Source organism: Trichomycterus rosablanca, unplaced genomic scaffold (genome assembly GCF_030014385.1).
Source record: "Trichomycterus rosablanca isolate fTriRos1 unplaced genomic scaffold, fTriRos1.hap1 scaffold_95, whole genome shotgun sequence".
Lineage (NCBI taxonomy): Eukaryota > Metazoa > Chordata > Actinopteri > Siluriformes > Trichomycteridae > Trichomycterus > Trichomycterus rosablanca.
Genome location: NW_026947259.1, coordinates 14,779 through 39,339, shown reverse-complemented (window position 1 = coordinate 39,339; position 24,561 = coordinate 14,779). Strand labels below are relative to the sequence as shown.

The following is a 24,561-nucleotide window of genomic DNA, read 5'->3' as shown; positions in this document are numbered from 1 at the left end:
AAAACTAGATGAAGGAAGAATGTTGTCATGCGAAGCATAAAAAGTCTCAGCTGTTTCTGCCCGGTTTCGAACCGGGGACCTTTCGCGTGTAAAGCGAACGTGATGACCACTACACTACAGAAACTGAGTCGGGCACCTCCTGGCTGCAGCTTAGTGTCTGGATTAAAAAGGGACTCAAAACAAACATATGGGCAGAAAGTTATCAAGCGATGCATAAAGGGTAAGCATTGTTTCTGCCCGGTTTCGAACCGGGGACCTTTCGCGTGTGAGGCGAACGTGATGACCACTACACTACAGAAACTGCATGCCTCTGCTCAGTGCCATTTGTGTTGCAGCACTCATCAGAGGCTTCACTCATCCAAAGAACTGGCTCAATTCTACTGACTAAGTCATGGGCCATGGGCTTACCAACAACAAAAAGCTAAAGCAGCAAACACGTGTCTGTGTGCCTTTAAAGCAGAGAAAGCAAAAGTAGCACTTGCAGCAACACAAAAGCATGGCATCAAAGTGTGAAGCCAGGCAAACGGCACAAGACACAAGCACCCAGTCCCTACAGCTAAGCACAAACTGCAGCTTCCACAAGCAGCCTTTGCTTTATGCTAAATGGCCAAACTGGCTCAGTAACATAAGCCTCCCACTCCAAACTAATTCAGTACAACAAGTGAGAAAGATCTCAGTCATGGTCAATGAAACTTTGAAATGAAACTTACAGATGAGAGAGCAGATTTGCAGAAAGGCACCCAGGTGTTCTCCTGCTTCCACAGGGCTATGAGAGTCTCCTTGCATCCCTGGAAACTTTGCAATGTGCAGCAGAAGGAGTCCAAGCAGTATTCCACTAAAATGAACCTGGGTCTTGCTGGGAGCCTCCACTCATCCACAGGACTTGATCACTTCTACTGGTCCCCTCCCTTTCCAGAAATTCAAAAGCTCTTTGTCTGAATCCCAGCTGTGACATCAGCAAACTCACCGTGCAGCCATTGGAGGAAAGGGGTGTGAAAGCTCTCTGCTAGTCCTGATAGACCAATAATGTGGTGGCACACAGCTGTGGTGATGGTGAAAGCTGTTGTGCAGTTGTTCTCTTTGTTGATGTGATGCAGAGAGATCAGCTGACTGCTAAAAGACCTCCTAGCACAATTACTCACCAAAGAACAAGTCTTGGAGACCAACTCCCCTTCACAGAGCCACAAAGACAAAACCAGCACTTGCTTGCAGCAACGGGTTCTAACAGGGTGGTGCTTTTGTTGCCTGTGTTGGTGGTATAGTGGTGAGCATAGCTGCCTTCCAAACAGTTGACCTGGGTTCGATTCCCGGCCAACGCATACCCTTTAACCAGCAGGTGCCAAGGGAACAAAAAGTAGCTTGCAACTCCTTTCATATTGCTCGCTGCAACATAATTCCACCATCTCAGCCAGGAAGGTCTGAAGCTGGGCATGTGCAGCATTGGTGGTTCAGTGGTAGAATCCAGCCAAACAGGAGCTGTACACAGGGACAGTGGCCATTCTTCCAACGTGCAGTTTGAGAAGACTCAAAAAGAAAATCAGATGCAGACTAGTCACTCTTCCATGCCATTTGCTTAGCGGCAAAAACAATGCCGTCTCCCCGTCGGGGAATCGAACCCCGGTCTTCCGCGTGACAGGCGGAGATACTGTCCACTATACTAACGAGGACTAGCAAAAGGGGCATCGATTAGGCATACCTCCCTGAAACTCTCACCACTTGAGGTGAACAGAAAGGCCACCTGCAGCAAAGATGTTTCTGCCTGGTTTCGAACCGGGGACCTTTCGCGTGTTAGGCGAACGTGATGACCACTACACTACAGAAACTAACTGAGTGGGGCACTTCCTGGCTGTGGCTTTGTGTCTGGAATAAACTGAAATTCAAAACCTAGTTGAAGGAAGAATGTTGTCATGCGAAGCATAAAAAGTCTCAGCTGCTTCTGCCCGGTTTCGAACCGGGGACCTTTCGCGTGTAAAGCGAACGTGATGACCACTACACTACAGAAACTGAGTCTGGCACCTCCTGGCTGCAGCTTAGTGTCTGGATTAAAAAGGGACTCAAAACAACCATATGGGCAGAAAGTTATCAAGCGATGCATAAAGGGTAAGCATTGTTTCTGCCCGGTTTCGAACAGGGGACCTTTCGCGTGTGAGGCGAACGTGATGACCACTACACTACAGAAACTGCATGCCTCAGCTCAGTGCCACTTGTGTTGCAGCACTCATCAGAGGCTTCACTCATCCAAAGAACTGGCTCAATTCTACTGACTAAGTCATGGGCCATGGGCTTACCAACAACAAAAAGCTAAAGCAGCAAACACGTGTCTGTGTGCCTTTAAAGCAGAGAAAGCAAAAGTAGCACTTGCAGCAACACAAAAGCATGGCATCAAAGTGTGAAGCCAGGCAAACGGCACAAGACACAAGCACCCAGTCCCTACAGCTAAGCACAAACTGCAGCTTCCACAAGCAGCCTTTGCTTTATGCTAAATGGCAAAACTGGCTCAGTAACATAAGCCTCCCACTCCAAACTAATTCAGTACAACAAGTGAGAAAGATCTCAGTCATGGTCAATGAAACTTTGAAATGAAACTTACAGATGAGAGAGCAGATTTGCAGAAAGGCACCCAGGTGTTCTCCTGCTTCCACAGGGCTATGAGAGTCTCCTTGCATCCCTGGAAACTTTGCAATGTGCAGCAGAAGGAGTCCAAGCAGTATTCCACTAAAATGAACCTGGGTCTTGCTGGGAGCCTACACTCATCCACAGGACTTGATCACTTCTACTGGTCCCCTCCCTTTCCAGAAATTCAAAAGCTCTTTGTCTGAATCCCAGCTGTGACATCAGCAAACTCACCGTGCAGCCATTGGAGGAAAGGGGTGTGAAAGCTCTCTGCTAGTCCTGATAGACCAATAATGTGGTGGCACACAGCTGTGGTGATGGTGAAAGCTGTTGTGCAGTTGTTCTCTTTGTTGATGTGATGCAGAGAGATCAGCTGACTGCTAAAAGACCTCCTAGCACAATTACTCACCAAATAACAAGTCTTGGAGACCAACTCCCCTTCACAGAGCCACAAAGACAAAACCAGCACTTGCTTGCAGCAACGGGTTCTAACAGGGTGGTGCTTTTGTTGCCTGTGTTGGTGGTATAGTGGTGAGCATAGCTGCCTTCCAAGCAGTTGACCTGGGTTCGATTCCCGGCCAACGCATACCCTTTAACCAGCAGGTGCCAAGGGAACAAAAAGTAGCTTGCAACTCCTTTCATATTGCTCGCTGCAACATAATTCCACCATCTCAGCCAGGAAGGTCTGAAGCTGGGCATGTGCAGCATTGGTGGTTCAGTGGTAGAATCCAGCCAAACAGGAGCTGTACACAGGGACAGTGGCCATTCTTCCAATCTCATGGAAAGGCCCTTGTTCTACTTAATGTCACCAAGACCAAACAGTGTTACCTTCAAGGAATGTGCCACGTGCAGTTTGAGAAGACTCAAAAAGAAAATCAGATGCAGACTAGTCACTCTTCCATGCCATGCGCTTAGCGGCAAAAACAACACCGTCTCCCCGTCGGGGAATCGAACCCCGGTCTTCCGCGTGACAGGCGGAGATACTGTCCACTATACTAACGAGGACGAGCAAAAGGGGCATCGATTAGGCATACCTCCCTGAAACTCTCACCACTTGAGGTGAACAGAAAAGCCACCTGCAGCAAAGTTGTTTCTGCCCGGTTTCGAACCGTGGACCTTTCGCGTGTTAGGCGAACGTGATGACCACTACACTACAGAAACTAACTGAGTGGGGCACTTCCTGGCTGCGGCTTTGTGTCTGGAATAAACTGAAATTCAAAACCTAGATGAAGGAAGAATGTTGTCATGCGAAGCATAAAAAGTCTCAGCTGCTTCTGCCCGGTTTCGAACTGGGGACCTTTCGCGTGTAAAGCGAACGTGATGACCACTACACTACAGAAACTGAATCGGGCACCTCCTGGCTGCAGCTTAGTGTCTGGATTAAAAAGGGACTCAAAACACAAATATGGGCAGAAAGTTATCAAGCGATGCATAAAGGGTAAGCATTGTTTCTGCCCGGTTTCGAACCGGGGACCTTTCGCGTGTGAGGCGAACGTGATGACCACTACACTACAGAAACTGCATGCCTGAACTCAGTGCCACTTGTGTTGCAGCACTCATCAGAGGCTTCACTCATCCAAAGAACTGGCTCAATTCTACTGACTAAGTCATGGGCCATGGGCTTACCAACAACAAAAAGCTAAAGCAGCAAACACGTGTCTGTGTGCCTTTAAAGCAGAGAAAGCAAAAGTAGCACTTGCAGCAACACAAAAGCATGGCATCAAAGTGTGAAGCCAGGCAAACGGCACAAGACACAAGCACCCAGTCCCCACAGCTAAGCACAAACTGCAGCTTCCACAAGCAGCCTTTGCTTTATGCTAAATGGCCAATCTGGCTCAGTAACATAAGCCTCCCATTCCAAACTAATTCAGTACAACAAGTGAGAAAGATCTCAGTCATGGTCAATGAAACTTTGAAATAAAACTTACAGATGAGAGAGCAGATTTGCAGAAAGGCACCCAGGTGTTCTCCTGCTTCCACAGGGCTATGAGAGTCTCCTTGCATCCCTGGAAACTTTGCAATGTGCAGCAGAAGGAGTCCAAGCAGTATTCCACTAAAATGAACCTGGGTCTTGCTGGGAGCCTCCACTCATCCACAGGACTTGATCACTTCTACTGGTCCCCTCCCTTTCCAGAAATTCAAAAGCTCTTTGTCTGAATCACAGCTGTGACATCAGCAAACTCACCGTGCAGCCATTGGAGGAAAGGGGTGTGAAAGCTCTCTGCTAGTCCTGATAGACCAATAATGTGGTGGCACACAGCTGGGGTGATGGTGAAAGCTGTTGTGCAGTTGTTCTCTTTGTTGATGTGATGCAGAGAGATCAGCTGACTGCTGAAAGACCTCCTAGCACAATTACTCACCAAAGAACAAGTCTTGGAGACCAACTCCCCTTCACAGAGCCACAAAGACAAAACCAGCACTTGCTTGCAGCAACGGGTTCTAACAGGGTGGTGCTTTTGTCGCCTGCGTTGGTGGTATAGTGGTGAGCATAGCTGCCTTCCAAGCAGTTGACCCGTGTTCGATTCCCGGCCAACGCATACCCTTTAACCAGCAGGTGCCAAGGGAACAAAAAGTAGCTTGCAACTCCTTTCATATTGCTCGCTGCAACATAATTCCACCATCTCAGCCAGGAAGGTCTGAAGCTGGGTATGTGCAGCGTTGGTGGTCTAGTGGTAGAATTCTCGCCTGCCACGCGGGAGGCCCGGGTTCGATTCCCGGCCAATTCATCGACTGCTTTTTCTTCACTAGAGACAAGCTGTAACCTGAGGCAATCTGAAATCCAGCCAAACAGGAGCTGTACACAGGGACAGTGGCCATTCTTCTAATCTCATGGAAAGGCCCTTGTTCTACTTAATGTCACCAAGACCAAACAGTGTTACCTTCAAGGAATGTGCCACGTGCAGTTTGAGAAGACTCAAAAAGAAAATCAGATGCAGACTAGTCACTCTTCCATGCCATGCGCTTAGCGGCAAAAACAATGCCGTCTCCCCATCGGGGAATCGAACCCCTGTCTTCCGCGTGACAGGCGGAGATACTGTCCACTATACTAACGAGGACGAGCAAAAGGGGCATCGATTAGGCATACCTCCCTGAAACTCTCACCACTTGAGGTGAACAGAAAGGCCACCTGCAGCAAAGATGTTTCTGCCCGGTTTCGAACCGGGGACCTTTCGCGTGTTAGGCGAACGTGATGACCACTACACTACAGAAACTAACTGAGTGGGGCACTTCCTGGCTGCAGCTTTGTGTCTGGAATAAACTGAAATTCAAAACCAAGATGAAGGAAGAATGTTGTCATGCGAAGCATAAAAATTCTCAGCTGCTTCTGCCCGGTTTCGAACCGGGGACCTTTCGCGTGTAAAGCGAACGTGATGACCACTACACTACAGAAACTGAGTAGGGCACCTCCTGGCTGCAGCTTAGTGTCTGGATTAAAAAGGGACTCAAAACAAACATATGGGCAGAAAGTTATCAAGCGATGCATAAAGGGTAAGCATTGTTTCTGCCCGGTTTCGAACCGGGGACCTTTCGCGTGTAAGGCGAACGTGATGACCACTACACTACAGAAACTGCATGCCTCAGCTCAGTGCCACTTGTGTTGCAGCACTCATCAGAGGCTTCACTCATCCAAAGAACTGGCTTAATTCTACTGACTAAGTCATGGGCCATGGGCTTACCAACAACAAAAAGCTAAAGCAGCAAACACGTGTCTGTGTGCCTTTAAAGCAGAGAAAGCAAAAGTAGCACTTGCAGCAACACAAAAGCATGGCATCAAAGTGTGAAGCCAGGCAAACGGCACAAGACACAAGCACCCAGTCCCCACAGCTAAGCACAAACTGCAGCTTCCACAAGCAGCCTTTGCTTTATGCTAAATGGCCAATCTGGCTCAGTAACATAAGCCTCCCATTCCAAACTAATTCAGTACAACAAGTGAGAAAGATCTCAGTCATGGTCAATGAAACTTTGAAATGAAACTTACAGATGAGAGAGCAGATTTGCAGAAAGGCACCCAGGTGTTCTCCTGCTTCCACAGGGCTATGAGAGTCTCCTTGCATCCCTGGAAACTTTGCAATGTGCAGCAGAAGGAGTCCAAGCAGTATTCCACTAAAATGAACCTGGGTCTTGCTGGGAGCCTCCACTCATCCACAGGACTTGATCACTTCTACTGGTCCCCTCCCTTTCCAGAAATTCAAAAGCTCTTTGTCTGAATCCCAGCTGTGACATCAGCAAACTCACCGTGCAGCCATTGGAGGAAAGGGGTGTGAAAGCTCTCTGCTAGTCTTGATAGACCAATAATGTGGTGGCACACAGCTGGGGTGATGGTGAAAGCTGTTGTGCAGTTGTTCTCTTTGTTGATGTGATGCAGAGAGATCAGCTGACTGCTAAAAGACCTCCTAGCACAATTACTCACCAAAGAACAAGTCTTGGAGACCAACTCCCCTTCACAGAGCCACAAAGACAAAACCAGCACTTGCTTGCAGCAACGGGTTCTAACAGGGTGGTGCTTTTGTCGCCTGCGTTGGTGGTATAGTGGTGAGCATAGCTGCCTTCCAAGCAGTTGACCCGGGTTTGATTCCCGGCCAACGCATACCCTTTAACCAGCAGGTGCCAAGGGAACAAAAAGTAGCTTGCAACTCCTTTCATATTGCTCGCTGCAACATAATTCCACCATCTCAGCCAGGAAGGTCTGAAGCTGGGCATGTGCAGCATTGGTTGTTCAGTGGTAGAATCCAGCCAAACAGGAGCTGTACACAGGGACAGTGGCCATTCTTCCAATCTCATGGAAAGGCCCTTGTTCTACTTAATGTCACCAAGACCAAACAGTGTTACCTTCAAGGAATGTGCCACGTGCAGTTTGAGAAGACTCAAAAAGAAAATCAGATGCAGACTAGTCACTCTTCCATGCCATGCGCTTAGTGGAAAAAACAATGCCGTCTCCCCGTCGGGGAATCGAACCCCGGTCTTCCGCGTGACAGGCGGAGATACTGTCCACTATACTAACGAGGACGAGCAAAAGGGGCATCGATTAGGCATACCTCCCTGAAACTCTCACCACTTGAGGTGAACAGAAAGGCCACCTGCAGCAAAGATGTTTCTGCCCGGTTTCGAACCGGGGACCTTTCGCGTGTTAGGCGAACGTGATGACCACTACACTACAGAAACTAACTGAGTGGGGCACTTCCTGGCTGTGGCTTTGTGTCTGGAATAAACTGAAATTCAAAAACTAGATGAAGGAAGAATGTTGTCATGCGAAGCATAAAAAGTCTCAGCTGCTTCTGCCCGGTTTCGAACCGGGAACCTTTCGCGTGTAAAGCGAACGTGATGACCACTACACTACAGAAACTGAGTCGAGCACCTCCTGGCTGCAGCTTAGTGTCTGGATTAAAAAGGGACTCAAAACACACATATGGGCAGAAAGTTATCAAGCGATGCATAAAGGGTAAGCATTGTTTCTGCCCGGTTTCGAACCGGGGACCTTTCGCGTGTGAGGCGAACGTGATGACCACTACACTACAGAAACTGCATGCCTCTGCTCAGTGCCATTTGTGTTGCAGCACTCATCAGAGGCTTCACTCATCCAAATAACTGGCTCAATTCTACTGACTAAGTCATGGGCCATGGGCTTACCAACAACAAAAAGCTAAAGCTGCAAACACGTGTCTGTGTGCCTTTAAAGCAGAGAAAGCAAAAGTAGCACTTGCAGCAACACAAAAGCATGGCATCAAAGTGTGAAGCCAGGCAAACGGCACAAGACACAAGCACCCAGTCCCTACAGCTAAGCACAAACTGCAGCTTCCACAAGCAGCCTTTGCTTTATGCTAAATGGCCAAACTGGCTCAGTAACATAAGCCTCCCACTCCAAACTAATTCAGTACAACAAGTGAGAAAGATCTCAGTCATGGTCAATGAAACTTTGAAATGAAACTTACAGATGAGAGAGCAGATTTGCAGAAAGGCACCCAGGTGTTCTCCTGCTTCCACAGGGCTATGAGAGTCTCCTTGCATCCCTGGAAACTTTGCAATGTGCAGCAGAAGGAGTCCAAGCAGTATTCCACTAAAATGAACCTGGGTCTTGCTGGGAGCCTCCACTCATCCACAGGACTTGATCACTTCTACTGGTCCCTTCCCTTTCCAGAAATTCAAAAGCTCTTTGTCTGAATCCCAGCTGTGACATCAGCAAACTCACCGTGCAGCCATTGGAGGAAAGGGGTGTGAAAGCTCTCTGCTAGTCCTGATAGACCAATAATGTGGTGGCACACAGCTGTGGTGACGGTGAAAGCTGTTGTGCAGTTGTTCTCTTTGTTGATGTGATGCAGAGAGATCAGCTGACTGCTAAAAGACCTCCTAGCACAATTACTCACCAAAGAACAAGTCTTGGAGACCAACTCCCCTTCACAGAGCCACAAAGACAAAACCAGCACTTGCTTGCAGCAACGGGTTCTAACAGGGTGGTGCTTTTGTCGCCTGCGTTGGTGGTATAGTGGTGAGCATAGCTGCCTTCCAAGCAGTTGACCCGGGTTCGATTCCCGGCCAACGCATACCCTTTAACCAGCAGGTGCCAAGGGAACAAAAAGTAGCTTGCAACTCCTTTCATATTGCTCGCTGCAACATAATTCCACCATCTCAGCCAGGAAGGTCTGAAGCTGGGCATGTGCAGCATTGGTTGTTCAGTGGTAGAATCCAGCCAAACAGGAGCTGTACACAGGGACAGTGGCCATTCTTCCAATCTCATGGAAAGGCCCTTGTTTTACTTAATGTCACCAAGACCAAACAGTGTTACCTTCAAGAAATGTGCCACGTGCAGTTTGAGAAGACTCAAAAAGAAAATCAGATGCAGACTAGTCACTCTTCCATGCCATGCCATTCCAAAAAAAATGCCGTCTCCCCGTCGGGGAATCGAACCCCGGTCTTCCGCGTGACAGGCGGAGATACTGTCCACTATACTAACGAGGACGAGCAAAAGGGGCATCGATTAGGCATACCTCCCTGAAACTCTCACCACTTGAGGTGAACAGAAAGGCCACCTGCAGCAAAGATGTTTCTGCCCGGTTTCGAACCGGGGACCTTTCGCGTGTTAGGCGAACGTGATGACCACTACACTACAGAAACTAACTGAGTGGGGCACTTCCTGGCTGTGGCTTTGTGTCTGGAATAAACTGAAATTCAAAAACTAGATGAAGGAAGAATGTTGTCATGCGAAGCATAAAAAGTCTCAGCTGCTTCTGCCCGGTTTCGAACCGGGGACCTTTCGCGTGTAAAGCGAACGTGATGACCACTACACTACAGAAACTGAGCCGAGCACCTCCTGGCTGCAGCTTAGTGTCTGGATTAAAAAGGGACTCAAAACAAACATATGGGCAGAAAGTTATCAAGCGATGCATAAAGGGTAAGCATTGTTTCTGCCCGGTTTCGAACCGGGGACCTTTCGCGTGTGAGACGAACGTGATGACCACTACACTACAGAAACTGCATGCCTCTGCTCAGTGCCACTTGTGTTGCAGCACTCATCAGAGGCTTCACTCATCCAAAGAACTGGCTCAATTCTACTGACTAAGTCATGGGCCATGGGCTTACCAACAACAAAAAGCTAAAGCAGCAAACACGTGTCTGTGTGCCTTTAAAGCAGAGAAAGCAAAAGTAGCACTTGCAGCAACACAAAAGCATGGCATCAAAGTGTGAAGCCAGGCAAACGGCACAAGACACAAGCACCCAGTCCCTACAGCTAAGCACAAACTGCAGCTTCCACAAGCAGCCTTTGCTTTATGCTAAATGGCCAAACTGGCTCAGTAACATAAGCCTCCCACTCCAAACTAATTCAGTACAACAAGTGAGAAAGATCTCAGTCATGGTCAATGAAACTTTGAAATGAAACTTACAGATGAGAGAGCAGATTTGCAGAAAGGCACCCAGGTGTTCTCCTGCTTCCACAGGGCTATGAGAGTCTCCTTGCATCCCTGGAAACTTTGCAATGTGCAGCAGAAGGAGTCCAAGCAGTATTCCACTAAAATGAACCTGGGTCTTGCTGGGAGCCTCCACTCATCCACAGGACTTGATCACTTCTACTGGTCCCTTCCCTTTCCAGAAATTCAAAAGCTCTTTGTCTGAATCCCAGCTGTGACATCAGCAAACTCACCGTGCAGCCATTGGAGGAAAGGGGTGTGAAAGCTCTCTGCTAGTCTTGATAGACCAATAATGTGGTGGCACACAGCTGGGGTGATGGTGAAAGCTGTTGTGCAGTTGTTCTCTTTGTTGATGTGATGCAGAGAGATCAGCTGACTGCTAAAAGACCTCCTAGCACAATTACTCACCAAAGAACAAGTCTTGGAGACCAACTCCCCTTCACAGAGCCACAAAGACAAAACCAGCACTTGCTTGCAGCAACGGGTTCTAACAGGGTGGTGCTTTTGTCGCCTGCGTTGGTGGTATAGTGGTGAGCATAGCTGCCTTCCAAGCAGTTGACCTGGGTTTGATTCCCGGCCAACGCATACCCTTTAACCAGCAGGTGCCAAGGGAACAAAAAGTAGCTTGCAACTCCTTTCATATTGCTCGCTGCAACATAATTCCACCATCTCAGCCAGGAAGGTCTGAAGCTGGGCATGTGCAGCATTGGTTGTTCAGTGGTAGAATCCAGCCAAACAGGAGCTGTACACAGGGACAGTGGCCATTCTTCCAATCTCATGGAAAGGCCCTTGTTCTACTTAATGTCACCAAGACCAAACAGTGTTACCTTCAAGGAATGTGCCACGTGCAGTTTGAGAAGACTCAAAAAGAAAATCAGATGCAGACTAGTCACTCTTCCATGCCATGTGCTTAGTGGAAAAAACAATGCCGTCTCCCCGTCGGGGAATCGAACCCCGGTCTTCCGCGTGACAGGCGGAGATACTGTCCACTATACTAACGAGGACGAGCAAAAGGGGCATCGATTAGGCATACCTCCCTGAAACTCTCACCACTTGAGGTGAACAGAAAGGCCACCTGCAGCAAAGATGTTTCTGCCCGGTTTCGAACCGGGGACCTTTCGCGTGTTAGGCGAACGTGATGACCACTACACTACAGAAACTAACTGAGTGGGGCACTTCCTGGCTGTGGCTTTGTGTCTGGAATAAACTGAAATTCAAAAACTAGATGAAGGAAGAATGTTGTCATGCGAAGCATAAAAAGTCTCAGCTGCTTCTGCCCGGTTTCGAACCGGGAACCTTTCGCGTGTAAAGCGAACGTGATGACCACTACACTACAGAAACTGAGACGGGCACCTCCTGGCTGCAGCTTAGTGTCTGGATTAAAAAGGGACTCAAAACAAACATATGGGCAGAAAGTTATCAAGCGATGCATAAAGGGTAAGCATTGTTTCTGCCCGGTTTCGAACCGGGGACCTTTCGCGTGTGAGGCGAACGTGATGACCACTACACTACAGAAACTGCATGCCTCTGCTCAGTGCCATTTGTGTTGCAGCACTCATCAGAGGCTTCACTCATCCAAAGAACTGGCTCAATTCTACTGACTAAGTCATGGGCCATGGGCTTACCAACAACAAAAAGCTAAAGCTGCAAACACGTGTCTGTGTGCCTTTAAAGCAGAGAAAGCAAAAGTAGCACTTGCAGCAACACAAAAGCATGGCATCAAAGTGTGAAGCCAGGCAAACGGCACAAGACACAAGCACCCAGTCCCTACAGCTAAGCACAAACTGCAGCTTCCACAAGCAGCCTTTGCTTTATGCTAAATGGCCAAACTGGCTCAGTAACATAAGCCTCCCACTCCAAACTAATTCAGTACAACAAGTGAGAAAGATCTCAGTCATGGTCAATGAAACTTTGAAATGAAACTTACAGATGAGAGAGCAGATTTGCAGAAAGGCACCCAGGTGTTCTCCTGCTTCCACAGGGCTATGAGAGTCTCCTTGCATCCCTGGAAACTTTGCAATGTGCAGCAGAAGGAGTCCAAGCAGTATTCCACTAAAATGAACCTGGGTCTTGCTGGGAGCCTCCACTCATCCACAGGACTTGATCACTTCTACTGGTCCCTTCCCTTTCCAGAAATTCAAAAGCTCTTTGTCTGAATCCCAGCTGTGACATCAGCAAACTCACCGTGCAGCCATTGGAGGAAAGGGGTGTGAAAGCTCTCTGCTAGTCCTGATAGACCAATAATGTGGTGGCACACAGCTGTGGTGACGGTGAAAGCTGTTGTGCAGTTGTTCTCTTTGTTGATGTGATGCAGAGAGATCAGCTGACTGCTAAAAGACCTCCTAGCACAATTACTCACCAAAGAACAAGTCTTGGAGACCAACTCCCCTTCACAGAGCCACAAAGACAAAACCAGCACTTGCTTGCAGCAACGGGTTCTAACAGGGTGGTGCTTTTGTCGCCTGCGTTGGTGGTATAGTGGTGAGCATAGCTGCCTTCCAAGCAGTTGACCCGGGTTCGATTCCCGGCCAACGCATACCCTTTAACCAGCAGGTGCCAAGGGAACAAAAAGTAGCTTGCAACTCCTTTCATATTGCTCGCTGCAACATAATTCCACCATCTCAGCCAGGAAGGTCTGAAGCTGGGCATGTGCAGCATTGGTTGTTCAGTGGTAGAATCCAGCCAAACAGGAGCTGTACACAGGGACAGTGGCCATTCTTCCAATCTCATGGAAAGGCCCTTGTTTTACTTAATGTCACCAAGACCAAACAGTGTTACCTTCAAGAAATGTGCCACGTGCAGTTTGAGAAGACTCAAAAAGAAAATCAGATGCAGACTAGTCACTCTTCCATGCCATGCGCTTAGCGGCAAAAAAAATGCCGTCTCCCCGTCGGGGAATCGAACCCCGGTCTTCCGCGTGACAGGCGGAGATACTGTCCACTATACTAACGAGGACGAGCAAAAGGGGCATCGATTAGGCATACCTCCCTGAAACTCTCACCACTTGAGGTGAACAGAAAGGCCACCTGCAGCAAAGATGTTTCTGCCCGGTTTCGAACCGGGGACCTTTCGCGTGTTAGGCGAACGTGATGACCACTACACTACAGAAACTAACTGAGTGGGGCACTTCCTGGCTGTGGCTTTGTGTCTGGAATAAACTGAAATTCAAAAACTAGATGAAGGAAGAATGTTGTCATGCGAAGCATAAAAAGTCTCAGCTGCTTCTGCCCGGTTTCGAACCGGGGACCTTTCACGTGTAAAGCGAACGTGATGACCACTACACTACAGAAACTGAGTCGGGCACCTCCTGGCTGCAGCTTAGTGTCTGGATTAAAAAGGGACTCAAAACAAACATATGGGCAGAAAGTTATCAAGCGATGCATAAAGGGTAAGCATTGTTTCTGCCCGGTTTCGAACCGGGGACCTTTCGCGTGTGAGACGAACGTGATGACCACTACACTACAGAAACTGCATGCCTCTGCTCAGTGCCACTTGTGTTGCAGCACTCATCAGAGGCTTCACTCATCCAAAGAACTGGCTCAATTCTACTGACTAAGTCATGGGCCATGGGCTTACCAACAACAAAAAGCTAAAGCAGCAAACACGTGTCTGTGTGCCTTTAAAGCAGAGAAAGCAAAAGTAGCACTTGCAGCAACACAAAAGCATGGCATCAAAGTGTGAAGCCAGGCAAACGGCACAAGACACAAGCACCCAGTCCCTACAGCTAAGCACAAACTGCAGCTTCCACAAGCAGCCTTTGCTTTATGCTAAATGGCCAAACTGGCTCAGTAACATAAGCCTCCCACTCCAAACTAATTCAGTACAACAAGTGAGAAAGATCTCAGTCATGGTCAATGAAACTTTGAAATGAAACTTACAGATGAGAGAGCAGATTTGCAGAAAGGCACCCAGGTGTTCTCCTGCTTCCACAGGGCTATGAGAGTCTCCTTGCATCCCTGGAAACTTTGCAATGTGCAGCAGAAGGAGTCCAAGCAGTATTCCACTAAAATGAACCTGGGTCTTGCTGGGAGCCTCCACTCATCCACAGGACTTGATCACTTCTACTGGTCCCTTCCCTTTCCAGAAATTCAAAAGCTCTTTGTCTGAATCCCAGCTGTGACATCAGCAAACTCACCGTGCAGCCATTGGAGGAAAGGGGTGTGAAAGCTCTCTGCTAGTCCTGATAGACCAATAATGTGGTGGCACACAGCTGTGGTGATGGTGAAAGCTGTTGTGCAGTTGTTCTCTTTGTTGATGTGATGCAGAGAGATCAGCTGACTGCTAAAAGACCTCCTAGCACAATTACTCACCAAAGAACAAGTCTTGGAGACCAACTCCCCTTCACAGAGCCACAAAGACAAAACCAGCACTTGCTTGCAGCAACGGGTTCTAACAGGGTGGTGCTTTTGTCGCCTGCGTTGGTGGTATAGTGGTGAGCATAGCTGCCTTCCAAGCAGTTGACCTGGGTTCGATTCCCAGCCAACGCATAACCTTTAACCAGCAGGTGCCAAGGAAACAAAAAGTATCTTGCAACTCCTTTCATATTGCTCGCTGCAACATAATTCCACCATCTCAGCCAGGAAGGTCTGAAGCTGGGCATGTGCAGCATTGGTTGTTCAGTGGTAGAATCCAGCCAAACAGGAGCTGTACACAGGGACAGTGGCCATTCTTCCAATCTCATGGAAAGGCCCTTGTTCTACTTAATGTCACCAAGACCAAACAGTGTTACCTTCAAGGAATGTGCCACGTGCAGTTTGAGAAGACTCAAAAAGAAAATCAGATGCAGACTAGTCACTCTTCCATGCCATGCGCTTAGCGGCAAAAACAATGCCGTCTCCCCGTCGGGGAATCGAACCCCGGTCTTCCGCGTGACAGGCGGAGATACTGTCCACTATACTAACGAGGACGAGCAAAAGGGGCATCGATTAGGCATACCTCCCTGAAACTCTCACCACTTGAGGTGAACAGAAAGGCCACCTGCAGCAAAGATGTTTCTGCCCGGTTTCGAACCGGGGACCTTTCGCGTGTTAGGCGAACGTGATGACCACTACACTACAGAAACTAACTGAGTGGGGCACTTCCTGGCTGTGGCTTTGTGTCTGGAATAAACTGAAATTCAAAAACTAGATGAAGGAAGAATGTTGTCATGCGAAGCATAAAAAGTCTCAGCTGCTTCTGCCCGGTTTCGAACCGGGGACCTTTCGCGTGTAAAGCGAACGTGATGACCACTACACTACAGAAACTGAGTCGGGCACCTCCTGGCTGCAGCTTAGTGTCTGGATTAAAAAGGGACTCAAAACAAACATATGGGCAGAAAGTTATCAAGCGATGCATAAAGGGTAAGCATTGTTTCTGCCCGGTTTCGAACCGGGGACCTTTCGCGTGTGAGACGAACGTGATGACCACTACACTACAGAAACTGCATGCCTCTGCTCAGTGCCACTTGTGTTGCAGCACTCATCAGAGGCTTCACTCATCCAAAGAACTGGCTCAATTCTACTGACTAAGTCATGGGCCATGGGCTTACCAACAACAAAAAGCTAAAGCAGCAAACACGTGTCTGTGTGCCTTTAAAGCAGAGAAAGCAAAAGTAGCACTTGCAGCAACACAAAAGCATGGCATCAAAGTGTGAAGCCAGGCAAACGGCACAAGACACAAGCACCCAGTCCCTACAGCTAAGCACAAACTGCAGCCTCCACAAGCAGCCTTTGCTTTATGCTAAATGGCCAAACTGGCTCAGTAACATAAGCCTCCCACTCCAAACTAATTCAGTACAACAAGTGAGAAAGATCTCAGTCATGGTCAATGAAACTTTGAAATGAAACTTACAGATGAGAGAGCAGATTTGCAGAAAGGCACCCAGGTGTTCTCCTGCTTCCACAGGGCTATGAGAGTCTCCTTGCATCCCTGGAAACTTTGCAATGTGCAGCAGAAGGAGTCCAAGCAGTATTCCACTAAAATGAACCTGGGTCTTGCTGGGAGCCTCCACTCATCCACAGGACTTGATCACTTCTACTGGTCCCTTCCCTTTCCAGAAATTCAAAAGCTCTTTGTCTGAATCCCAGCTGTGACATCAGCAAACTCACCGTGCAGCCATTGGAGGAAAGGAGTGTGAAAGCTCTCTGCTAGTCCTGATAGACCAATAATGTGGTGGCACACAGCTGTGGTGATGGTGAAAGCTGTTGTGCAGTTGTTCTCTTTGTTGATGTGATGCAGAGAGATCAGCTGACTGCTAAAAGACCTCCTAGCACAATTACTCACCAAAGAACAAGTCTTGGAGACCAACTCCCCTTCACAGAGCCACAAAGACAAAACCAGCACTTGCTTGCAGCAACGGGTTCTAACAGGGTGGTGCTTTTGTCGCCTGCGTTGGTGGTATAGTGGTGAGCATAGCTGCCTTCCAAGCAGTTGACCTGGGTTCGATTCCCGGCCAACGCATACCCTTTAACCAGCAGGTGCCAAGGGAACAAAAAGTATCTTGCAACTCCTTTCATATTGCTCGCTGCAACATAATTCCACCATCTCAGCCAGGAAGGTCTGAAGCTGGGCATGTGCAGCATTGGTTGTTCAGTGGTAGAATCCAGCCAAACAGGAGCTGTACACAGGGACAGTGGCCATTCTTCCAATCTCATGGAAAGGCCCTTGTTCTACTTAATGTCACCAAGACCAAACAGTGTTACCTTCAAGGAATGTGCCACGTGCAGTTTGAGAAGACTCAAAAAGAAAATCAGATGCAGACTAGTCACTCTTCCATGCCATGCGCTTAGCGGCAAAAACAATGCCGTCTCCCCGTCGGGGAATCCAACCCCGGTCTTCCGCGTGACAGGCGGAGATACTGTCCACTATACTAACGAGGACAAGCAAAAGAGGCATCGATTAGGCATACCTCCCTGAAACTCTCACCACTTGAGGTGAACAGAAAGGCCACCTGCAGCAAAGATGTTTCTGCCCGGTTTCGAACCGGGGACCTTTCGCGTGTTAGGCGAACGTGATGACCACTACACTACAGAAACTACCTGAGTGGGGCACTTCCTGGCTGTGGCTTTGTGTCTGGAATAAACTGAAATTCAAAAACTAGATGAAGGAAGAATGTTGTCATGCGAAGCATAAAAAGTCTCAGCTGCTTCTGCCCGGTTTCGAACCGGGGACCTTTCGCGTGTAAAGCGACCGTGATGACCACTACACTACAGAAACTGAGTCTGGCACCTCCTGGCTGCAGCTTAGTGTCTGGATTAAAAAGGGACTCAAAACAAACATATGGGCAGAAAGTTATCAAGCGATGCATAAAGGGTAAGCATTGTTTCTGCCCGGTTTCGAACCGGGGACCTTTCGCGTGTGAGGCGAACGTGATGACCACTACACTACAGAAACTGCATGCCTCTGCTCAGTGCCACTTGTGTTGCAGCACTCATCAGAGGCTTCACTCATCCAAAGAACTGGCTCAATTCTACTGACTAAGTCATGGGCCATGGGCTTACCAACAACAAAAAGCTAAAGCAGCAAACACGTGTCTGTGTGCCTTTAAAGCAGAGAAAGCAAAAGTAGCACTTGCAGCAACACAAAAGCATGGCATCAAAGTGTGAAGCCAGGCAAACGGCACAAGACACAAGCACCCAGTCCCTACAGCTAAGCACAAACTGCAGCTTCCACAAGCAGCCTTTGCTTTATGCTAAATGGCCAAACTGGCTCAGTAACATAAGCCTCCCACTCCAAACTAATTCAGTACAACAAGTGAGAAAGATCTCAGTCATGGTCAATGAAACTTTGAAATGAAACTTACAGATGAGAGAGCAGATTTGCAGAAAGGCACCCAGGTGTTCTCCTGCTTCCACAGGGCTATGAGAGTCTCCTTGCATCCCTGGAAACTTTGCAATGTGCAGCAGAAGGAGTCCAAGCAGTATTCCACTAAAATGAACCTGGGTCTTGCTGGGAGCCTCCACTCATCCACAGGACTTGATCACTTCTACTGGTCCCCTCACTTTCCAGAAATTCAAAAGCTCTTTGTCTGAATCCCAGCTGTGACATCAGCAAACTCACCGTGCAGCCATTGGAGGAAAGGGGTGTGAAAGCTCTCTGCTAGTCCTGATAGACCAATAATGTGGTGGCACACAGCTGTGGTGATGGTGAAAGCTGTTGTGCAGTTGTTCTCTTTGTTGATGTGATGCAGAGAGATCAGCTGACTGCTAAAAGACCTCCTAGCACAATTACTCACTAAAGAACAAGTCTTGGAGACCAACTAACTCCCCTTCACAGAGCCACAAAGACAAAACCAGCACTTGCTTGCAGCAACGGGTTCTAACAGGGTGGTGCTTTTGTCGCCTGCGTTGGTGGTATAGTGGTGAGCATAGCTGCCTTCCAAGCAGTTTACCTGGGTTCGATTCCCGGCCAACGCATACCCTTTAACCAGCAGGTGCCAAGGGAACAAAAAGTAGCTTGCAACTCCTTTCATATTGCTCGCTGCAACATAATTCCACCATCTCAGCCAGGAAGGTCTGAAGCTGGGCATGTGCAGCATTGGTTGTTCAGTGGTAGAATCCAGCCAAACAGGAGCTGTACACAGGGACAGTGGCCATTCTTCCAATCTCATGGAAAGGCCCTTGTTCTACTTAATGTCACCAAGACCAAACAGTGTTACCTTCAAGGAATGTGCCACGTGCAGTTTGAGAAGACTCAAAAAGAAAATCAGATGCAGACTAGTCACTCTTCCATGCCATGCGCTTAGCGGAAAAAACAATGCCGTCTCCCCGTCGGGGAATCGAACCCCGGTCTTCCGCGTGACAGGCGGAGATACTGTCCACTATACTAACGAGGACGAGCAAAAGGGGCATCGATTAGGCATACCTCCCTGAAACTCTCACCACTTGAGGTGAACAGAAAGGCCACCTGCAGCAAAGATGTTTCTGCCCGGTTTCGAACCGGGGACCTTTCGCGTGTTAGGCGAACGTGATGACCACTACACTACAGAAACTAACTGAGTGCGGCACTTCCTGGCTGTGGCTTTGTGTCTGGAATAAACTGAAATTCAAAAACTAGATGAAGGAAGAATGTTGTCATGCGAAGCATAAAAAGTCTCAGACCACTACACTACAGAAACTGAGTCGGGCACCTCCTGGCTGCAGCTTAGTGTCTGGATTAAAAAGGGACTCAAAACAAACATATGGGCAGAAAGTTATCAAGCGATGCATAAAGGGTAAGCATTGTTTCTGCCCGGTTTCGAACCGGGGACCTTTCGCGTGTGAGGCGAACGTGATGACCACTACACTACAGAAACTGCATGCCTCTGCTCAGTGCCATTTGTGTTGCAGCACTCATCAGAGGCTTCACTCATCCAAAGAACTGGCTCAATTCTACTGACTAAGTCATGGGCCATGGGCTTACCAACAACAAAAAGCTAAAGCTGCAAACACGTGTCTGTGTGCCTTTAAAGCAGAGAAAGCAAAAGTGGCACTTGCAGCAACACAAAAGTATGGCATCAAAGTGTGAAGCCAGGCAAACGGCACAAGACACAAGCACCCAGTCCCTACAGCTAAGCACAAACTGCAGCTTCCACAAGCAGCCTTTGCTTTATGCTAAATGGCCAAACTGGCTCAGTAACATAAGCCTCCCACTCCAAACTAATTCAGTACAACAAGTGAGAAAGATCTCAGTCATGGTCAATGAAACTTTGAAATGAAACTTACAGATGAGAGAGCAGATTTGCAGAAAGGCACCCAGGTGTTCTCCTGCTTCCACAGGGCTATGAGAGTCTCCTTGCATCCCTGGAAACTTTGCAATGTGCAGCAGAAGGAGTCCAAGCAGTATTCCACTAAAATGAACCTGGGTCTTGCTGGGAGCCTCCACTCATCCACAGGACTTGATCACTTCTACTGGTCCCTTCCCTTTCCAGAAATTCAAAAGCTCTTTGTCTGAATCCCAGCTGTGACATCAGCAAACTCACCGTGCAGCCATTGGAGGAAAGGGGTGTGAAAGCTCTCTGCTAGTCTTGATAGACCAATAATGTGGTGGCACACAGCTGGGGTGATGGTGAAAGCTGTTGTGCAGTTGTTCTCTTTGTTGATGTGATGCAGAGAGATCAGCTGACTGCTAAAAGACCTCCTAGCACAATTACTCACCAAAGAACAAGTCTTGGAGACCAACTCCCCTTCACAGAGCCACAAAGACAAAACCAGCACTTGCTTGCAGCAACGGGTTCTAACAGGGTGGTGCTTTTGTCGCCTGCGTTGGTGGTATAGTGGTGAGCATAGCTGCCTTCCAAGCAGTTGACCTGGGTTTGATTCCCGGCCAACGCATACCCTTTAACCAGCAGGTGCCAAGGGAACAAAAAGTAGCTTGCAACTCCTTTCATATTGCTCGCTGCAACATAATTCCACCATCTCAGCCAGGAAGGTCTGAAGCTGGGCATGTGCAGCATTGGTTGTTCAGTGGTAGAATCCAGCCAAACAGGAGCTGTACACAGGGACAGTGGCCATTCTTCCAATCTCATGGAAAGGCCCTTGTTCTACTTAATGTCACCAAGACCAAACAGTGTTACCTTCAAGGAATGTGCCACGTGCAGTTTGAGAAGACTCAAAAAGAAAATCAGATGCAGACTAGTCACTCTTCCATGCCATGTGCTTAGTGGAAAAAACAATGCCGTCTCCCCGTCGGGGAATCGAACCCCGGTCTTCCGCGTGACAGGCGGAGATACTGTCCACTATACTAACGAGGACGAGCAAAAGGGGCATCGATTAGGCATACCTCCCTGAAACTCTCACCACTTGAGGTGAACAGAAAGGCCACCTGCAGCAAAGATGTTTCTGCCCGGTTTCGAACCGGGGACCTTTCGCGTGTTAGGCGAACGTGATGACCACTACACTACAGAAACTAACTGAGTGGGGCACTTCCTGGCTGTGGCTTTGTGTCTGGAATAAACTGAAATTCAAAAACTAGATGAAGGAAGAATGTTGTCATGCGAAGCATAAAAAGTCTCAGCTGCTTCTGCCCGGTTTCGAACCGGGAACCTTTCGCGTGTAAAGCGAACGTGATGACCACTACACTACAGAAACTGAGTCGGGCACCTCCTGGCTGCAGCTTAGTGTCTGGATTAAAAAGGGACTCAAAACACACATATGGGCAGAAAGTTATCAAGCGATGCATAAAGGGTAAGCATTGTTTCTGCCCGGTTTCGAACCGGGGACCTTTCGCGTGTGAGGCAAACGTGATGACCACTACACTACAGAAACTGCATGCCTCTGCTCAGTGCCATTTGTGTTGCAGCACTCATCAGAGGCTTCACTCATCCAAAGAACTGGCTCAATTCTACTGACTAAGTCATGGGCCATGGGCTTACCAACAACAAAAAGCTAAAGCTGCAAACACGTGTCTGTGTGCCTTTAAAGCAGAGAAAGCAAAAGTAGCACTTGCAGCAACACAAAAGCATGGCATCAAAGTGTGAAGCCAGGCAAACGGCACAAGACACAAGCACCCAGTCCCTACAGCTAAGCACAAACTGCAGCTTCCACAAGCAGCCTTTGCTTTATGCTAAATGGCCAAACTGGCTCAGTAACATAAGCCTCCCACTCCAAACTAATTCAGTACAACAAGTGAGAAAGATCTCAGTCATGGTCAATGAAACTTTGAAATGAAACTTACAGATGAGAGAGCAGATTTGCAGAAAGGCACCCAGGTGTTCTCCTGCTTCCACAGGGCTATGAGAGTCTCCTTGCATCCCTGGAAACTTTGCAATGTGCAGCAGAAGGAGTCCAAGCAGTATTCCACTAAAATGAACCTGGGTCTTGCTGGGAGCCTCCACTCATCCACAGGACTTGATCACTTCTACTGGTCCCTTCCCTTTCCAGAAATTCAAAAGCTCTTTGTCTGAATCCCAGCTGTGACATCAGCAAACTCACCGTGCAGCCATTGGAGGAAAGGGGTGTGAAAGCTCTCTGCTAGTCCTGATAGACCAATAATGTGGTGGCACACAGCTGTGGTGACGGTGAAAGCTGTTGTGCAGTTGTTCTCTTTGTTGATGTGATGCAGAGAGATCAGCTGACTGCTAAAAGACCTCCTAGCACAATTACTCACCAAAGAACAAGTCTTGGAGACCAACTCCCCTTCACAGAGCCACAAAGACAAAACCAGCACTTGCTTGCAGCAACGGGTTCTAACAGGGTGGTGCTTTTGTCGCCTGCGTTGGTGGTATAGTGGTGAGCATAGCTGCCTTCCAAGCAGTTGACCCGGGTTCGATTCCCGGCCAACGCATACCCTTTAACCAGCAGGTGCCAAGGGAACAAAAAGTAGCTTGCAACTCCTTTCATATTGCTCGCTGCAACATAATTCCACCATCTCAGCCAGGAAGGTCTGAAGCTGGGCATGTGCAGCATTGGTTGTTCAGTGGTAGAATCCAGCCAAACAGGAGCTGTACACAGGGACAGTGGCCATTCTTCCAATCTCATGGAAAGGCCCTTGTTTTACTTAATGTCACCAAGACCAAACAGTGTTACCTTCAAGAAATGTGCCACGTGCAGTTTGAGAAGACTCAAAAAGAAAATCAGATGCAGACTAGTCACTCTTCCATGCCATGCGCTTAGCGGCAAAAAAAATGCCGTCTCCCCGTCGGGGAATCGAACCCCGGTCTTCCGCGTGACAGGCGGAGATACTGTCCACTATACTAACGAGGACGAGCAAAAGGGGCATCGATTAGGCATACCTCCCTGAAACTCTCACCACTTGAGGTGAACAGAAAGGCCACCTGCAGCAAAGATGTTTCTGCCCGGTTTCGAACCGGGGACCTTTCGCGTGTTAGGCGAACGTGATGACCACTACACTACAGAAACTAACTGAGTGGGGCACTTCCTGGCTGTGGCTTTGTGTCTGGAATAAACTGAAATTCAAAAACTAGATGAAGGAAGAATGTTGTCATGCGAAGCATAAAAAGTCTCAGCTGCTTCTGCCCGGTTTCGAACCGGGGACCTTTCGCGTGTAAAGCGACCGTGATGACCACTACACTACAGAAACTGAGTCTGGCACCTCCTGGCTGCAGCTTAGTGTCTGGATTAAAAAGGGACTCAAAACAAACATATGGGCAGAAAGTTATCAAGCGATGCATAAAGGGTAAGCATTGTTTCTGCCCGGTTTCGAACCGGGGACCTTTCGCGTGTGAGGCGAACGTGATGACCACTACACTACAGAAACTGCATGCCTCTGCTCAGTGCCACTTGTGTTGCAGCACTCATCAGAGGCTTCACTCATCCAAAGAACTGGCTCAATTCTACTGACTAAGTCATGGGCCATGGGCTTACCAACAACAAAAAGCTAAAGCAGCAAACACGTGTCTGTGTGCCTTTAAAGCAGAGAAAGCAAAAGTAGCACTTGCAGCAACACAAAAGCATGGCATCAAAGTGTGAAGCCAGGCAAACGGCACAAGACACAAGCACCCAGTCCCTACAGCTAAGCACAAACTGCAGCTTCCACAAGCAGCCTTTGCTTTATGCTAAATGGCCAAACTGGCTCAGTAACATAAGCCTCCCACTCCAAACTAATTCAGTACAACAAGTGAGAAAGATCTCAGTCATGGTCAATGAAACTTTGAAATGAAACTTACAGATGAGAGAGCAGATTTGCAGAAAGGCACCCAGGTGTTCTCCTGCTTCCACAGGGCTATGAGAGTCTCCTTGCATCCCTGGAAACTTTGCAATGTGCAGCAGAAGGAGTCCAAGCAGTATTCCACTAAAATGAACCTGGGTCTTGCTGGGAGCCTCCACTCATCCACAGGACTTGATCACTTCTACTGGTCCCCTCACTTTCCAGAAATTCAAAAGCTCTTTGTCTGAATCCCAGCTGTGACATCAGCAAACTCACCGTGCAGCCATTGGAGGAAAGGGGTGTGAAAGCTCTCTGCTAGTCCTGATAGACCAATAATGTGGTGGCACACAGCTGTGGTGATGGTGAAAGCTGTTGTGCAGTTGTTCTCTTTGTTGATGTGATGCAGAGAGATCAGCTGACTGCTAAAAGACCTCCTAGCACAATTACTCACTAAAGAACAAGTCTTGGAGACCAACTAACTCCC

General features: G+C 48.4%; 49 non-coding genes across 49 annotated transcripts; 11 read left to right on the top strand and 38 right to left on the bottom strand.

Annotated features, from left to right (window-relative positions):
• Positions 1–51: 51 nt before the first annotated feature.
• trnav-uac (transfer RNA valine (anticodon UAC)) lies at positions 52–124 on the bottom strand. Its single transcript has one exon. It is a non-coding gene; the product is annotated as a tRNA-Val (tRNA).
• Positions 125–228: 104 nt separating this feature from the next.
• On the bottom strand, positions 229–301 carry trnav-cac (transfer RNA valine (anticodon CAC)). The gene has a single exon. It is a non-coding gene; the product is annotated as a tRNA-Val (tRNA).
• Positions 302–1,595: 1,294 nt separating this feature from the next.
• trnad-guc (transfer RNA aspartic acid (anticodon GUC)) lies at positions 1,596–1,667 on the bottom strand. The gene has a single exon. It is a non-coding gene; the product is annotated as a tRNA-Asp (tRNA).
• Positions 1,668–1,931: 264 nt separating this feature from the next.
• Positions 1,932–2,004, bottom strand: trnav-uac (transfer RNA valine (anticodon UAC)). The gene has a single exon. It is a non-coding gene; the product is annotated as a tRNA-Val (tRNA).
• A 1,123-nt stretch (positions 2,005–3,127) lies between these two features.
• trnag-ucc (transfer RNA glycine (anticodon UCC)) lies at positions 3,128–3,199 on the top strand. Its single transcript has one exon. It is a non-coding gene; the product is annotated as a tRNA-Gly (tRNA).
• Positions 3,200–3,546: 347 nt separating this feature from the next.
• On the bottom strand, positions 3,547–3,618 carry trnad-guc (transfer RNA aspartic acid (anticodon GUC)). The gene has a single exon. It is a non-coding gene; the product is annotated as a tRNA-Asp (tRNA).
• Positions 3,619–3,882: 264 nt separating this feature from the next.
• On the bottom strand, positions 3,883–3,955 carry trnav-uac (transfer RNA valine (anticodon UAC)). The gene has a single exon. It is a non-coding gene; the product is annotated as a tRNA-Val (tRNA).
• Positions 3,956–4,059: 104 nt separating this feature from the next.
• trnav-cac (transfer RNA valine (anticodon CAC)) lies at positions 4,060–4,132 on the bottom strand. Its single transcript has one exon. It is a non-coding gene; the product is annotated as a tRNA-Val (tRNA).
• A 1,136-nt stretch (positions 4,133–5,268) lies between these two features.
• trnag-gcc (transfer RNA glycine (anticodon GCC)) lies at positions 5,269–5,339 on the top strand. The gene has a single exon. It is a non-coding gene; the product is annotated as a tRNA-Gly (tRNA).
• Positions 5,340–5,752: 413 nt separating this feature from the next.
• trnav-aac (transfer RNA valine (anticodon AAC)) lies at positions 5,753–5,825 on the bottom strand. The gene has a single exon. It is a non-coding gene; the product is annotated as a tRNA-Val (tRNA).
• Positions 5,826–5,933: 108 nt separating this feature from the next.
• Positions 5,934–6,006, bottom strand: trnav-uac (transfer RNA valine (anticodon UAC)). The gene has a single exon. It is a non-coding gene; the product is annotated as a tRNA-Val (tRNA).
• Positions 6,007–6,110: 104 nt separating this feature from the next.
• trnav-uac (transfer RNA valine (anticodon UAC)) lies at positions 6,111–6,183 on the bottom strand. The gene has a single exon. It is a non-coding gene; the product is annotated as a tRNA-Val (tRNA).
• A 946-nt stretch (positions 6,184–7,129) lies between these two features.
• Positions 7,130–7,201, top strand: trnag-ucc (transfer RNA glycine (anticodon UCC)). Its single transcript has one exon. It is a non-coding gene; the product is annotated as a tRNA-Gly (tRNA).
• Positions 7,202–7,548: 347 nt separating this feature from the next.
• trnad-guc (transfer RNA aspartic acid (anticodon GUC)) lies at positions 7,549–7,620 on the bottom strand. The gene has a single exon. It is a non-coding gene; the product is annotated as a tRNA-Asp (tRNA).
• Positions 7,621–7,703: 83 nt separating this feature from the next.
• trnav-aac (transfer RNA valine (anticodon AAC)) lies at positions 7,704–7,776 on the bottom strand. Its single transcript has one exon. It is a non-coding gene; the product is annotated as a tRNA-Val (tRNA).
• Positions 7,777–7,884: 108 nt separating this feature from the next.
• trnav-uac (transfer RNA valine (anticodon UAC)) lies at positions 7,885–7,957 on the bottom strand. Its single transcript has one exon. It is a non-coding gene; the product is annotated as a tRNA-Val (tRNA).
• A 104-nt stretch (positions 7,958–8,061) lies between these two features.
• trnav-cac (transfer RNA valine (anticodon CAC)) lies at positions 8,062–8,134 on the bottom strand. The gene has a single exon. It is a non-coding gene; the product is annotated as a tRNA-Val (tRNA).
• Positions 8,135–9,080: 946 nt separating this feature from the next.
• Positions 9,081–9,152, top strand: trnag-ucc (transfer RNA glycine (anticodon UCC)). The gene has a single exon. It is a non-coding gene; the product is annotated as a tRNA-Gly (tRNA).
• A 343-nt stretch (positions 9,153–9,495) lies between these two features.
• On the bottom strand, positions 9,496–9,567 carry trnad-guc (transfer RNA aspartic acid (anticodon GUC)). Its single transcript has one exon. It is a non-coding gene; the product is annotated as a tRNA-Asp (tRNA).
• An 83-nt stretch (positions 9,568–9,650) lies between these two features.
• On the bottom strand, positions 9,651–9,723 carry trnav-aac (transfer RNA valine (anticodon AAC)). Its single transcript has one exon. It is a non-coding gene; the product is annotated as a tRNA-Val (tRNA).
• Positions 9,724–9,831: 108 nt separating this feature from the next.
• On the bottom strand, positions 9,832–9,904 carry trnav-uac (transfer RNA valine (anticodon UAC)). Its single transcript has one exon. It is a non-coding gene; the product is annotated as a tRNA-Val (tRNA).
• A 1,123-nt stretch (positions 9,905–11,027) lies between these two features.
• On the top strand, positions 11,028–11,099 carry trnag-ucc (transfer RNA glycine (anticodon UCC)). Its single transcript has one exon. It is a non-coding gene; the product is annotated as a tRNA-Gly (tRNA).
• Positions 11,100–11,446: 347 nt separating this feature from the next.
• Positions 11,447–11,518, bottom strand: trnad-guc (transfer RNA aspartic acid (anticodon GUC)). Its single transcript has one exon. It is a non-coding gene; the product is annotated as a tRNA-Asp (tRNA).
• Positions 11,519–11,601: 83 nt separating this feature from the next.
• On the bottom strand, positions 11,602–11,674 carry trnav-aac (transfer RNA valine (anticodon AAC)). Its single transcript has one exon. It is a non-coding gene; the product is annotated as a tRNA-Val (tRNA).
• A 108-nt stretch (positions 11,675–11,782) lies between these two features.
• Positions 11,783–11,855, bottom strand: trnav-uac (transfer RNA valine (anticodon UAC)). Its single transcript has one exon. It is a non-coding gene; the product is annotated as a tRNA-Val (tRNA).
• A 104-nt stretch (positions 11,856–11,959) lies between these two features.
• Positions 11,960–12,032, bottom strand: trnav-cac (transfer RNA valine (anticodon CAC)). The gene has a single exon. It is a non-coding gene; the product is annotated as a tRNA-Val (tRNA).
• A 946-nt stretch (positions 12,033–12,978) lies between these two features.
• On the top strand, positions 12,979–13,050 carry trnag-ucc (transfer RNA glycine (anticodon UCC)). The gene has a single exon. It is a non-coding gene; the product is annotated as a tRNA-Gly (tRNA).
• Positions 13,051–13,397: 347 nt separating this feature from the next.
• On the bottom strand, positions 13,398–13,469 carry trnad-guc (transfer RNA aspartic acid (anticodon GUC)). The gene has a single exon. It is a non-coding gene; the product is annotated as a tRNA-Asp (tRNA).
• An 83-nt stretch (positions 13,470–13,552) lies between these two features.
• On the bottom strand, positions 13,553–13,625 carry trnav-aac (transfer RNA valine (anticodon AAC)). Its single transcript has one exon. It is a non-coding gene; the product is annotated as a tRNA-Val (tRNA).
• Positions 13,626–13,733: 108 nt separating this feature from the next.
• trnav-uac (transfer RNA valine (anticodon UAC)) lies at positions 13,734–13,806 on the bottom strand. Its single transcript has one exon. It is a non-coding gene; the product is annotated as a tRNA-Val (tRNA).
• A 1,123-nt stretch (positions 13,807–14,929) lies between these two features.
• trnag-ucc (transfer RNA glycine (anticodon UCC)) lies at positions 14,930–15,001 on the top strand. The gene has a single exon. It is a non-coding gene; the product is annotated as a tRNA-Gly (tRNA).
• Positions 15,002–15,348: 347 nt separating this feature from the next.
• On the bottom strand, positions 15,349–15,420 carry trnad-guc (transfer RNA aspartic acid (anticodon GUC)). Its single transcript has one exon. It is a non-coding gene; the product is annotated as a tRNA-Asp (tRNA).
• Positions 15,421–15,503: 83 nt separating this feature from the next.
• On the bottom strand, positions 15,504–15,576 carry trnav-aac (transfer RNA valine (anticodon AAC)). The gene has a single exon. It is a non-coding gene; the product is annotated as a tRNA-Val (tRNA).
• Positions 15,577–15,684: 108 nt separating this feature from the next.
• Positions 15,685–15,757, bottom strand: trnav-uac (transfer RNA valine (anticodon UAC)). Its single transcript has one exon. It is a non-coding gene; the product is annotated as a tRNA-Val (tRNA).
• Positions 15,758–16,880: 1,123 nt separating this feature from the next.
• Positions 16,881–16,952, top strand: trnag-ucc (transfer RNA glycine (anticodon UCC)). The gene has a single exon. It is a non-coding gene; the product is annotated as a tRNA-Gly (tRNA).
• A 502-nt stretch (positions 16,953–17,454) lies between these two features.
• Positions 17,455–17,527, bottom strand: trnav-aac (transfer RNA valine (anticodon AAC)). Its single transcript has one exon. It is a non-coding gene; the product is annotated as a tRNA-Val (tRNA).
• A 285-nt stretch (positions 17,528–17,812) lies between these two features.
• On the bottom strand, positions 17,813–17,885 carry trnav-cac (transfer RNA valine (anticodon CAC)). Its single transcript has one exon. It is a non-coding gene; the product is annotated as a tRNA-Val (tRNA).
• A 950-nt stretch (positions 17,886–18,835) lies between these two features.
• On the top strand, positions 18,836–18,907 carry trnag-ucc (transfer RNA glycine (anticodon UCC)). The gene has a single exon. It is a non-coding gene; the product is annotated as a tRNA-Gly (tRNA).
• A 347-nt stretch (positions 18,908–19,254) lies between these two features.
• trnad-guc (transfer RNA aspartic acid (anticodon GUC)) lies at positions 19,255–19,326 on the bottom strand. Its single transcript has one exon. It is a non-coding gene; the product is annotated as a tRNA-Asp (tRNA).
• An 83-nt stretch (positions 19,327–19,409) lies between these two features.
• trnav-aac (transfer RNA valine (anticodon AAC)) lies at positions 19,410–19,482 on the bottom strand. The gene has a single exon. It is a non-coding gene; the product is annotated as a tRNA-Val (tRNA).
• Positions 19,483–19,712: 230 nt separating this feature from the next.
• trnav-cac (transfer RNA valine (anticodon CAC)) lies at positions 19,713–19,785 on the bottom strand. Its single transcript has one exon. It is a non-coding gene; the product is annotated as a tRNA-Val (tRNA).
• Positions 19,786–20,731: 946 nt separating this feature from the next.
• trnag-ucc (transfer RNA glycine (anticodon UCC)) lies at positions 20,732–20,803 on the top strand. Its single transcript has one exon. It is a non-coding gene; the product is annotated as a tRNA-Gly (tRNA).
• A 347-nt stretch (positions 20,804–21,150) lies between these two features.
• On the bottom strand, positions 21,151–21,222 carry trnad-guc (transfer RNA aspartic acid (anticodon GUC)). Its single transcript has one exon. It is a non-coding gene; the product is annotated as a tRNA-Asp (tRNA).
• Positions 21,223–21,305: 83 nt separating this feature from the next.
• trnav-aac (transfer RNA valine (anticodon AAC)) lies at positions 21,306–21,378 on the bottom strand. The gene has a single exon. It is a non-coding gene; the product is annotated as a tRNA-Val (tRNA).
• A 108-nt stretch (positions 21,379–21,486) lies between these two features.
• On the bottom strand, positions 21,487–21,559 carry trnav-uac (transfer RNA valine (anticodon UAC)). Its single transcript has one exon. It is a non-coding gene; the product is annotated as a tRNA-Val (tRNA).
• Positions 21,560–22,682: 1,123 nt separating this feature from the next.
• On the top strand, positions 22,683–22,754 carry trnag-ucc (transfer RNA glycine (anticodon UCC)). Its single transcript has one exon. It is a non-coding gene; the product is annotated as a tRNA-Gly (tRNA).
• Positions 22,755–23,101: 347 nt separating this feature from the next.
• On the bottom strand, positions 23,102–23,173 carry trnad-guc (transfer RNA aspartic acid (anticodon GUC)). The gene has a single exon. It is a non-coding gene; the product is annotated as a tRNA-Asp (tRNA).
• An 83-nt stretch (positions 23,174–23,256) lies between these two features.
• trnav-aac (transfer RNA valine (anticodon AAC)) lies at positions 23,257–23,329 on the bottom strand. Its single transcript has one exon. It is a non-coding gene; the product is annotated as a tRNA-Val (tRNA).
• A 285-nt stretch (positions 23,330–23,614) lies between these two features.
• Positions 23,615–23,687, bottom strand: trnav-cac (transfer RNA valine (anticodon CAC)). The gene has a single exon. It is a non-coding gene; the product is annotated as a tRNA-Val (tRNA).
• Between the last annotated feature and the right edge of the window lie 874 nt (positions 23,688–24,561).